We start from the raw sequence: 12680 nt of genomic DNA, 5'->3' as shown, positions 1-12680 counted from the left end.
TCTCCTCTGTTTTGCCAAATCCGAGTTTCACCATGGTGTTTTACCCTTCTTTGGCATCTTGAATGGACAGCTTTCTTCGAAAGCTTCTCTCATGCTAGTTGTGATCATCTGGGTTGTCTTCTCAATTCCAGCAATGAATTTGATGCGCTTCCCAGGGATCGTGACTCGGGCGCTCAATCCTATTTGATACATCGCCCAATCTGTCTTCCTCGGATTCCGAAATGGTGGTAGGTGGAGGTGGATCCATGCCCATAACGAAATCAATGCATCTGTGTTCCCAGAGTGTGATATCGTTTGATACTCTCCACTCTCCGATCAGAGTCGCGATGTCAGGAGATGCCACCGTGATGTCGATGACCTCTTGTCTGACCACGTTGAAGAAAGTGGGTTCATTACCCACATTTAGGATCTGCAAATCGATTCCTAATAGATACTCCAGTAGTCTCGATCCTCTTGCATTGATGTTCGAACTTCCCCAGCATATGTGGTGAGCGTTGACATCACATCCTGCTATTACCCCCATGCCTCTACTTTTGGCATATTGGATAGCTCTGATGAATGTTCCACTGGGAACGTCTTCTGGGTCGTAGGGGAAATATGCAGAGCACCATAGTATCTCTTTATCTCCCTGTTGACTTTTTATGGTTAGCTTAGCTGATGTGGTGTCGCCATCACATATGTCGTTAACCAAATTAGCCTGGAAGTCTTTGGAGACTACCCACCTATGGAGTACTGGGTTAGGACATGAAAAGTATCTTCACTGGCTTTCAGTTTGCCTAATGAACCAAGTTTGTATTCTTTTCTTCTATATTCATACAATTTCGTGGAAATAATTGTTCCATTTTTAAAATGTTGTTTATATCAAATTTTCAATATTCGAAGTTCATTTCGCTTATAATTGTCATAAACGCTATGTCCGGCATAGCGCTTCCACCACATCCACGCGCTATCGCTATCAATTCTCAGCAATAGCTTCAACCCCCTTTATGATTTTCCGAGAAGCTTGCACTCCTCCTCCACTATTCTACACCACAAAGCTCCAGAGCCCTCCACTCGCCGACCATCCTTGAATAGTAGGTGCCATTGCATTACCATCCTTTCTCACTATGCCTTGTAATCAAAACGTCCACAGGTATCAAGCCCTATGCTTTCTCCAAATCAAAGCCCATTGCTCACAATAATCCGAAGGGAGTTAATATGTTCACTTCCTTGCAACAGTAGGAAGCATGGAAGCATCCTCTCCAATTGTTGTTACAGAACCTTCCCGATCTTCTCTCCTTCCACTCACTGGGAAAGATCACAGATTTGCAGGGTTTGCAAATGAGTGGAAGGAACAACTCTACAGAGACTGTAGTGGCTGCTATACTTCCTGTAAGACCTTTGATGGGAAAGATAATTTCACATCAGCTTGGAGCAGCAGATTGGGCACCTCAAACCTCGGAAGCTTTATCGCAACCAAGTTCATCTGTTGTTAAAAAGCAAGTCTCCACATCAGTCCCTGAACTATTTTGTTGAGTATATCCAGGTAGTGAAGGTCCACTGGTGTCCTGCTCAAGACCCAGTACCAGAAGGCCATGCGTATTCTCAGCAAGATTACTAAGAACAAGGAGTCCGGTACTGTCGATGAGCGGGATGAAAAAGATCTCGCTAAATACTAGGCGATTGTTGAGGAATAGAATAGCAAACGCCTAGCAGACGTGAAGAAGGCGAAACCCATCGCTCTGAAGCGCAATCGATCTCAAGACGAGGTCAAGCAAGAGCACAAGCGGAGCAGAGTGGGCAAGAGGTCAGACGCTAAGCAACATCCGAAGAAAAGTACGCAGCAACAGTCAGCCGACGGCCCACGTACTGCGAAACCCTTCAGCGACGTCAGAGGAGACAGAGGAGTCACTTACGTGTGGCGCTGGCGGATGGTAATTCTGCTAGCGGCAAATTAGCGACGGAGGTATTGAGGCCAGGCTGTCGGAAATGGTCTTTGAGCATCTCCTGGACACCGAAGGCAAACACGCGGGGCTCATCCCCTGCTTTGATTCCTCTCAGGTGGTCCTTGGGTTCCACGTTATAGCTTGTGTAGACCAGTTCTCTAGGGACTTTCTCGGTTCGTGCATCACTAAGATCAGCGACCGAACCATCAAAGGGCTCCAAAGTAAATATTTTAATTTATTCCACAACACAGGAAACGCTAATCAGGACAGACCTAGAGCATGTATTCTCGCGAGAAAGAGCCTGCACGCTTTTCTGTTTTGCGGAGTTCCAGCAACCTAGTCGTGGTCAAGCTGGAGCAGGTGGTGGCAGAGAAAGTGTATGTTTCCTCGGCTTATATGGCTCACGACCGATCAGCCCCGCCAGAAGAACTACAACATCTGACGAACACCATAGCAACAAAGCAAGCCAACCTGTTGATAGGCAGCGAAGTCAATGCAAGGTATACGCTTTGGGGTAGCTCGGAAATCAACGAGAGAGGTGAGTCATTCTTTGATTTTATTATTACTTCAAACTTATCGATTTGTAACAAGTGCAGTACACCAACCTTCAATTTCCCCTGCTCTGAGAACTGTGACGGTTAGGAGGAGGTTAATATCACCCTAATAACCGACAATGGGAGTCTTAGGGTGGAGGGCTAGAGAGTGTCTGATCAGAGATCCTTCTCTGATTACAGTTGGATGCTTTTCAGTCTAGTTCTCGCCGCAGAGGTTTCCAAACCCTTCAGAGACCCCAAGGGGATCGAATGGAGAAAGTTTGGTAAAGTAATAAAAACAAACTCTGCGGTGCGCAAATTGGTAAGATTGGCACGGCAGACGGACTGAAGTCAAAGGTCGGGGCTCTGAAAAAGGCATTCGATACCGCCTTTAATGTCACGTGCCTTACTAAGTACAGCAAAAAGACACTGCCACCGTGGTGGAATGAAGATCTCTCCAGCCTCAAGAAACTGACCAGAGAAATCTTCAACATCTGCTACAGGCAAAAATATTGGCAGCCATACAAGGACTGCCTGAAAAATACAAGTAGACCATCAGGACCGCCAAGAGGCGCTCTTGGTTGGACTATTGTCAGAACATTGAAAGCACCAGCAAATCCGCGGGGCGCAGTAAGATTCTGTCCAAGGAACATAAGAGTCCATCCATCGGAAGGCTCCTGAACGGAATCTTCTAGCGATAACCTGGAGCTGCGGGTTTAAACGCACTTTTCCTCCAGCGAGGAGGACTGTGAGTCAGAACCTTGCTTGGAGGTTTTGCGGCAACCCCAGCTGTGCGAGACTATCAAATCCGTAATTACCGAGGATACGATCGGCTGGGTTATAAACAGCTTTTCCACATACAAATCTCCAGGCCCAGATGGCATAATGCTAGTCATGCTACAGAAGCAGCAGGAAAGGGTTGTGCCATGGCTTGTTGAGCTTTACCGGAGCTGCATCTCTTTAGGATACCGCAGTCCTGGAGGCGCGCACGAGTGGTTTTCATACCGAGAGCGGGCAGGCGAAGTCATGAGTCGGCCCGGAAATCATAATTATTTCCAAGAAGGAAAATATGTTCTATGCCGACATCCCCCGAAAAGTGAAATTAGATCCGGAACTGATGGATTTGTGAGATAGTGCAAGCCGTATCAGGTGAACGCAGAGAGGGGATCTGATGCTGGAACTAAGTAGATCCGTCGACAAGTTGGCCGATAACTTTCGCAGCAAAGTGGAAAAGGTATTAGGAGAGGAAGCTGAGGTAAGAGCTCAGAAGCGGGAGATGGCTGAATGCAAGGACCTAGATGAGGTCACCTCACGGAAGGACATCTGTGCTGCGCTCAAACAACAGTTCAACCTTACCGATATAGACCAGAATGCCATAAAAAGGATGAAGAGGGTATATGGCGGCACACAGACCGCTATTATTAGTTTGCCACCGGAATTAGCTATTAAGTTGATTACCGCGAGCAAGGTAAGAATAGGATGGGTCGTGTGCAGGCCCAGGGAGCAAATATCTCTAAAGAGATGCTTCAGATGCCGATATTTCGGCCATTTTGCAGAGACATGCACTAGACAGCATGATAGGTGAAGAAGTTGCAGGCAGTATGGGGAAGAGGGCCACCTCATCTGAAAGATTGCACCGAAGATCCACGGTGTATGCTGTCTAGTGGGAAAGAGGGCGTGGACGACCGGCATGTTGCGGAAAGCAGCAGATGTCCGGCATATAGGAGGGAGCTGAACCGCACAGGCGAATGAAATTGATACATATCAATCTCAACCACTGTGAGGCAGCTCAGGATATGCTCTCGCAAACCATTCGAGAGTCGAATGTGAACGTCGCGGTAATTTGCGAACCGTACAGAAACCACGGCCATGAGACTTGGACGGTGGATACGTCTCACAACGCCGCAATCTGGGCTTGCGGAAGACAGCTGTCTCAGCGTGTAACCGAAGCATGCGACGCTACAATGCCACGACGTTGTTTGCACCACGGCAAGAGGCCAAACTACTGGTGGAACAAGAATATCGCTGCCTTGAGATCCTCTTGTCTCCGAGCGAGGAGACTTTCCCACAGAACAAAGGGAAGGCCGGAACATCAGGAGGGTGAGGAGAAATTCAGGGATCTGCGAAGCAACCTTAAGAAGGCCATACGATGAAGCAAGCGGGAATGCTACCAGAAGCCCTGCATGGAGGCTAATACGAATAAATAGGGTACAGCCTACCAGTTGTAATGAACAAGATCCACGGGCAAAAATCACCTCAAGTGACATGCCCACGGCTCTTGTTGCAAATATAATAATTACAGCTCTTTTCCCGCAGCATGAGCAGGATGAAAGTGAAACCCTACTGGCAGCTCAGCAAGACGTTTTCTCGATCCCTGGTGTTACCGAAGAGGAACTTCGGGAAATTTGCGGACGTACTGGGGATAGCAAGGCTTCGGGATTGGACGGAATTCTGAACAAGGCTCTGATGGTGGCGGTCAAGGCCAGACCAAGGTGGTTCGCAAGCACATTCGAATCGTGCATGGCGGAAGAAGTATTTCCGCCCAGTGGAATAAGTCCTATTTGTTTCTTAGCCACCATGGGGAAGATCTTGGAGAGGGTGATATATAACAGGCTACTCCCGTTCATCGATCTTGCGGGTGGTCTTTCAGAGCGGCAATATGGGTTTCGGCGAGCCCGTTCTACGGTCGATACAGTAGCAAAGGTCGTGGAATTGGCTCAAAATGCAATGACCATGAGCAAATGCTGAGCTCTGGTGACGGTGAACGTCAAAAATTCTTTCAACTCAGCCAACTGGGGCTGGATTAAAGGCGCTTTGGCCAAACTGGGAGATCCTAGTTACTTGGCTCGGCTAATCGAGAGTTACCTTTCAGACTTCTCTGTTGCGAGACGGACGACGGGACGAAGGTGTACATTGTGACAGGAGGTGCGCCTGAAAGTTCTGCTTTGCAGACGACCTGGCGGTAGTTGCAATTGCAAAGCATCCCGAGGATGTGGAGCTTTATGCAAATGAAGCCATTCATGCCATCAAGTCATGGTTATGAATCGCCAAGCTAGACCTGGCGGACGAAAAACGGGGCCGGTCCTCATTACCAACCGCAGGAAGAACAAAATGGTTAATACCCAGGTTGGTAATCCTGAGGTCGTCTCAAAATCAATTGTCAAATACCTGGGGGTGATTATCGATGCAAAGCTAAGTTTCAAGGCACACTTGGATTATGCGCGGGAGAAGGCAGCAAATGCCAGCTCATCCCTTGCAAGGATGATGCCCAACGTGGGATGGCCGAAGTATAGTCGCAGGCTGCTCATCGCGGGAGTAGTGAAGTCGATCCTGTTATACTCGACCCCTGTCTGGGTGGGAGCATTGAACCACGCTGTAAATTGGAGGAAGATAAGTTCGGCATACCGGCCAATTCCGCTAAGGAGGTGCAGGGCATTTAGGACGGCGTCGACGGAGGCAGTGTGTGTCATAGTGAGAATGATCCCTATGGATCTTCTAGCGAGCGAGGCACAATGGCTCTACGAAAAACGGAAGGCAAATCCAGCCGAGATGAATGTAGACTTCCGAAAAGCCATCACGAGAGAATTGTGTGGCAAGTGGTAATAACGGTGGGATAACTCCGACAAGGGTCGGTGGACCCATACATTGATCCCGTGTATCGAGAAATGGGTCAACCGAGAACACGGAGAATTGAATTACCACCTGACACAGTTCCTTACGGGACACGGTGGCTATAGGAAGTACTTGCATCGCTTCGAGTTGAACGAGTCTCCAAACTGTCCTGAATGCGGTGTGTGTACACCTGAGGAGCCGGAGTACGTTATGTTCCATTGTACCAGATTTCTCCAGCAGAGGGGGCGGACATCGAGCCTTTCAAACTGGTGGAAGAGATGCTGAAGTCAGAGGAAAGCTGGATGGCGGTAAATGAGGCAGTAACCGTGCTGTAGTCAAAATTCCTGGAGTTGGATCGAGCTCGGAAGGCGGAAGGCGACGGAGCCGCGGCATGGACGTGCTGGTGTAGCGAACCAGAGCCTCTCCCGCAAAGTAATACTTCACGGTGGTCCCGCGGGAAGGGGCGGAAGAGTGGGGGTGGTTTTAGTGGGTGCGAATCCCACACACTGCTGCAACCTGGCGCAGATTTCCACCTCCATCCATAAAAAAAAAGATAGTCAGGGTGAGCTTTTTCCGGAAAGCCAGGAAAAAGGGTACGAGATTGGTTTATAAGTTCACGTAGAACCATTACCTTAAGTGTAACGACCAAGAGGTATTTTCTAGCTTTAGTTTGCCACAGGCTGGTTACCGTTTTGGGTTTTCTGGACTCGTCTTTCGGTCGTCCCTTTTTCAAAGACATGGAGAAAATCAATAGACAGTGGCGGTGTTACTCAAGCACTTCTTTTAAGCTAATGATATCTATTTGGAGCTTAGTCAGTTACCTGTATATCTCGTCATCATTAGTTGCAACTTTTCTTTGGTACGGATAAGATTAATCTTTCTAGATTGTTGTGCGGAAGCATACAGTGATATATGCATATCAACCTTGTGCTAGGATTTTTTGTGGCTGAAATCTGAAGCTTTAATTGATATCTTATTTTGCGTTACTAATTATTGCAAACAACCATGACTTGCATCTGTCCACACATACGTTCGCAAAATACTATGTATTCCCTCACTTTCACTATTGTAATCAATTAGCGCTAGATTAAATTGTAATTACCAAAGTACATGGATTTTCTTATACCATTGTTGTCTTGGTCCTTGGTATATACATAGTAACATATACTCCAAGGAAACAAACCAATATTTTTTCATATCTAAAATTTCATAATTGAAAGTTGGCAGATATAATGGATAACCCGTTCTAGAACAAGGAACCATTTTGGAAAAAAGCGTAGTCAGGTTTTAGGAAACTAAACTAAATATAGTGTGCTACTATGTATATATGCATTTGTAGAGGCACTTTATCTATGTATGTAAATTCAAGATTTAATGGCACACATTTTTTGTGCGTCTATCAAGCAAGCCGCCGCTAAGATGCCATTAATCATTCCTCATTTTAGAGCAATTGCTAATTTTAAATATGCAAATGAGCTCAAAATTTTAATATTTCCTTGAATGGGTTCACTCCAAATGTGTCTTAATTGAATCTAAATTCAAAGACAATAAAACCAATGAAGTGGTGAAATTCAAATTGTAGAGAGTCGGTGAAAGGTGAAAATGATTTATGTGATCTCCATGAAGATCTAGCCCCTAAAGGGTGTTGACTGATATTTCTGATTTATTACAGAAATTAATTGTGCTAAGTGTAAATTTTCAGTTCCTAGTAATGTACTTAGCAGGAAGTGTCAGCGGCTCAGAAGTGCTGAAATTTTATAATTGATATTGAGTCAATGCCTACTGAAAGAATAACCAAAAAAGTAGTTAATTCAAATTCGGTACCTTTTGCAATCTAAAAGCAAAACCGCAAGCAGTATAGTTAGTATACAGTCTCCTGACAATATTATGATATAAAGGTATCCTCCCCCCCCCTTCGGAGTGGGGATTTTCGGTGGGAAAACTCGTGGCGGGCACACCCTTAAAAAGTTATAGCGCCTCAAAGTGCTTTTTATTTATTAACCTGGTGAAGCTCCCCCTCGGACACCACCTTGTCGTGGTGGGGAAGCCTATAATAGTTTACTACTACACTAAGGGTGTCCAAAACATGAATATGCAAAACGAAGGATTTAAACTGTCCAAGTGGTAAGAAGTCACAGATTTCGAATCGGAAGAGAAAGGCTCGGCAGTAGGGAACTTCGGCCGCTATCAAAACCTTCTCCTTTACCCTTACCGGGAAGAGCGGAAGAAAGGGAAGCTGATGACGTGGTCGCTATTGATTTAACGCCGGTATATGGAAATGGATCCAATCGACCCGGACACCAGGAACTTGGAAAGGCCCCAAGCCGGTGACAGAAGAGGGCACTTGAAAGGAAGATGAAGCACCTTGGGAATGAGGACATGGACGTGGCTGTACCACTAAGTGCGATAACGTCCAGAGAAATCGTTCGCAAGGAAGCGGAATCTCCGGCGGAAGGTGAGGATCAACTGGAAACCCCGGTGGGATCCACACTGGAAGCACCAGACTCTTCTGTCAGCGATAATACGGGCAAAAAGCGTAAGACCAACACATCTATGGTGGCCAACATTTTATTGTGCTCCGCACCAGGGCTTACATCCACACGTTCCGAGGGGATTAGGACTGGTGTACCGGGAGGTGATCAAATCAGCGAGAGAGATCTCAATGAAGATGGTCCCTCCCACATGAATGCAGACCCGAAGGTGAAAAGAAGAGGACGTATGCGCAAGCTGCAGCCTCTGTTCTGACTGCTGCTGTGGCAGTTTCTTCCAAGAACGGCAAAATGTCAGAGGGAAAATTTACCATCCTCCGGGCCCTCGAAGGAAGGCAGAGGACATGATCCGCATGCTGGGTGAACAGAACCCGGGCATGGGCTTAAGGATCTGGTAGCGTATCCAGAATCAAGTGGTCTCGAACTCTTAATAGGTTGCGATGCGAATGCTTAACATATTTGTTGGGGCAGTAGCAAATGCAATCCAAGAGGGGAGAAGCTATTTGATTTCATCACTTCAGCTGGTCTTATGACTGCAAACGTAGGGTGCGCCCCTACGTTCGTGGGACCGAGAAGAAGCGAAGTAATGGACCTAACAATCTGTACCTCAAAATTGTTAGAGTTGATTACACACTGGCGAGTGTTAGACGAGGTCTCACTGTCAGATCACCGATATCTAGAATTCAATCTGACTATTCGTTAGACGGGGGTGGCGAGTACAATGGGCGAGCACGGCCTGAGTGCTCAGAAACTGTAGCTTCTCCCCTACCATACACACACATACACACAATGTACTTAGCAGGAGGTATCAGCGGCTCAGGAGTGCTGAAATTTTATAATTGATATTGAGTCTATGCCTCTTCTTTTTCTTCAGCCTTTGTCCCGTTCACAAGCGGGGTCGGCTCGTCGTGATCGATTTCGCCATTTGGCTCTATCAAATGCCTGATCTGGATGCAATCTCGAGGCTTGTAAATCCCCAGCGTGTCAAGCCACCGTTGCTTCGGCCGGCATTATGGTCCCTTCCCATCGACTTCGATGTTCAAACCAATCGTGGCAAGTGAATTCTCGTTAGCGCGAATTGCGTGACAATACCATCGAAGACGCCTTTCTCGCAATTTTTCCATGATCGGTGCAACCCCATAACGATCGCCGATATCCTCATTTCGGATGTGATCAAAACATCTTCGTCGCCACTACCGCAAGACGCCGTCCATTGTCTTTTATATTCGGCTAACACTAAGAAACATAGAGAGCGAAAAGACGGACGACATTGCGGTAAATTTTAGATTTGAGACGTTCGTTAATAAGTCGATCATAAAGAACACCAGTCGTGGAACGCCACTTCATCTAAGTTGTATTAATGTGTAAAGCAATTTCATAATACAGTTCTCCATTGGCTGATAGTATTGACCCGATATATTTAAATCGCTCAATTCTAGGCAGGTAACTGCCGCTGGGAGTGGTTTTACCTGTTTCATGGGGATCAGTCGTTAAAAACTGTGTTACATGAGACGATCTTTCCATTTTTGTACAAGTTGCTCTAGATCATTTTGACTATTGGACGCTAGGAAAAGATCATCTGCATAAAACCGCCATCCCGTGGCGGCCACACCCTTACAAAGTTATAGCACCTCAAAGTGCTTTTTATTACATCAACCTGGTGAAGTTTGAATTTTCAACTCTATCTCCGGAGGGGAGGGGATAGTGAGAGTATGCACGAGAAAAAGGAAGACCGCAACTTTTTAGTCCCTTTAGAGATTTGTGACAATCTGCTTCCCTTAAAAAGTGCTGATGCCTCAAAATGGAACTATTTTGATATAAAAAAGGTAGGATTCAACTTTCAACCCCAGGATATAAAAAGAACCCCTTCTTCACCTTGAAAAGCTGTGAACTCTATCTCCGGAGGGGAAGGATTTGGAAAAGGTATGCAGAAGAAAGTAAAAAGTCACCACTTTCTAGACGTATAAAAATTTATAGTGGCAGCTCTCATCTTGTAAGTTACAGCGTCCCAAAAAAAAGGTAGTTTCGTGTCATAATAGATTTATTGGTAAGGGGGAGCGGGGGGGATTAGAAAGAAGGCCGCCCTTTCCATCCCTTGCTGCATTCGCGGGGGTAAAAAGGGAGACCCTTACTCTTGAATGGAGCGGGGAAACTTTCCGCTTATTTTCCCATACCCTACCTTCCCACCCCGTCGGTAGAGTTCAAAATTAAATCCTGTCGGTTTTACCTCGAAATAGGCGCCATAACTTTTAAAAGGTGAGATAGCTTCAATTCCCTAACAAGGCTAGAAATAAGGGATCTTCTTCCTAATCTCGGCTCTTCCTCCTGGGGTAAGGTTGAACAAAGGGGTTGAACGGACATGTTATACGCACTTTTATTGCGACTCTTCTTCAGTTTATTTTCATCTTGTTCTCCACATCTTTTTTCGATAAAGCTGGCGCTGTGCTTTGCTCAATGCTCCACGGAAGTGAAACGATCCAGTCTCATCAATTTTTATTCCGGCAACAATATTTTTATTCAATTGTGTGACTACTGTACCTCGGTCAATTACCCTAAATTGCTGAATCTCGACCTGAATTGCCCCGTCCGTCTCCGTACTTTGGGGACAACACGCTTGCTCAGTTTGCGTTAGCTACTGAGTTCGATCCGCAGCACATGGATTTCCACCTTTCTCCGCTATAAACATATTCTGTTGGCATACTTATTACCGAATCTATACTGAATGCGCACATATTTATTTCGTTTCGCCGACCATTGGCGACAGCGACTACATAGTATAACATTTCCCATCATTAGCCTCCTGCGGCTTCGTGTAATTATACTCGTCATCCTCATATTTACACATCTTCACTAATCTATGGCATATTCTGTGTCTGGATCTGGATTTCCTCTGCGGTCCTAGACATATGAGCAAAATTTCCTTTGAACATTACCTATCGTTGTCACACTTGCTTTAGTACCAGGCTCTCTAATTCGATCCAACCGCTGCATCAACATACGGCTACTTTAGTAGTGGTTCAATTCGCAGGTGCAACGTTACCATCCAATCTGTTGCCTCAAGCTGCTGCCTGTTGGGACACCTGCGCAGCCTCTTCTGAGACGCCCCCTTTGGCTGTGCAGATAGCATGGAGCTCTTAGTGGCATACCTAAGTGCCCTCGGCTCACAAATCCCCAGCCTTTGTCTGCCATGTACTATTCCAGTGCAATTATAAAAAGATTGCACCAGCCCGACGGTCCCACCAAGGCAGACTATCCCGAACAACCGCCCTCCATCCGAGTGATACGTTTACTACTTGGCGTCGGCTGTCCTACGCAACCCTGACGATCACTCTTCTGTCACTGAACCGGCGCCTTCTTGCGCTTCCCCCAGCGCCTCATCGATGCCTCCTGCGGCTGAACTACAGGCCACGACCTCCCGTCATCCTGATCTTATGTCGTTCCAGCGGCCCCTGTATGTGTGTGTCTTTGTTTTTTGATGGGGAAGAAGCTATAGCCTCTATGCACTCAGACTATGATGGCTCATTGTACTCGATTCTCTCGTCTAACGAAATATCCCGGATTCGTTTATGTATCCGTTGGAGGATGTGTTGCTACTCGTTGCAACTGGAGCTCATCGGCACCAAAGGCGGAGCATTCACATAAAAAATACTCCGTTGATTCCCCTCCCACATTACAGGAGTGACGCGTATCATCCTGTACTATGCCTATTATAAACATATGTCCAGCTAGGGAATTATGGCCTGTCAGAATATCCACAATACGTCTGCAAGTTTTCTTGCTTTTCGATAGGATAAAATTTGCAGTATGCGTGCTTAGTTCTGGCAGGAAAAGTTTGGAGTGCTTAGCAGTATTTAGGCTCTGTCACCTGTCATTATGGAAAGCTTGTTTCCAGCTTATGAAGACCGCCTTAGACAATGCTACTAATACTCCAATTGCTGGTTTCCGTCCCAACATATGGAGGATTGAGCCTTCTTTTGCTAAAGCACTAAAGAGCGAGATTTCATTTTTCTCTACACCACCGTGACCCGGTACCCAGAGTAGTTTCAGTGTGTTAACTCTAGAGATAGAGTTCAAACGGTTTCTGCTTTTCTGAACGATTTTTGAAGTGATCAAAGGACTAC

This window comes from Hermetia illucens, chromosome 3, assembly GCF_905115235.1.
Source record: "Hermetia illucens chromosome 3, iHerIll2.2.curated.20191125, whole genome shotgun sequence".
Classification (NCBI taxonomy): Eukaryota; Metazoa; Arthropoda; class Insecta; order Diptera; family Stratiomyidae; genus Hermetia; species Hermetia illucens.
The sequence above is the reverse complement of the archived record's forward strand: the minus strand, read 5'-3'. Positions refer to the sequence as shown.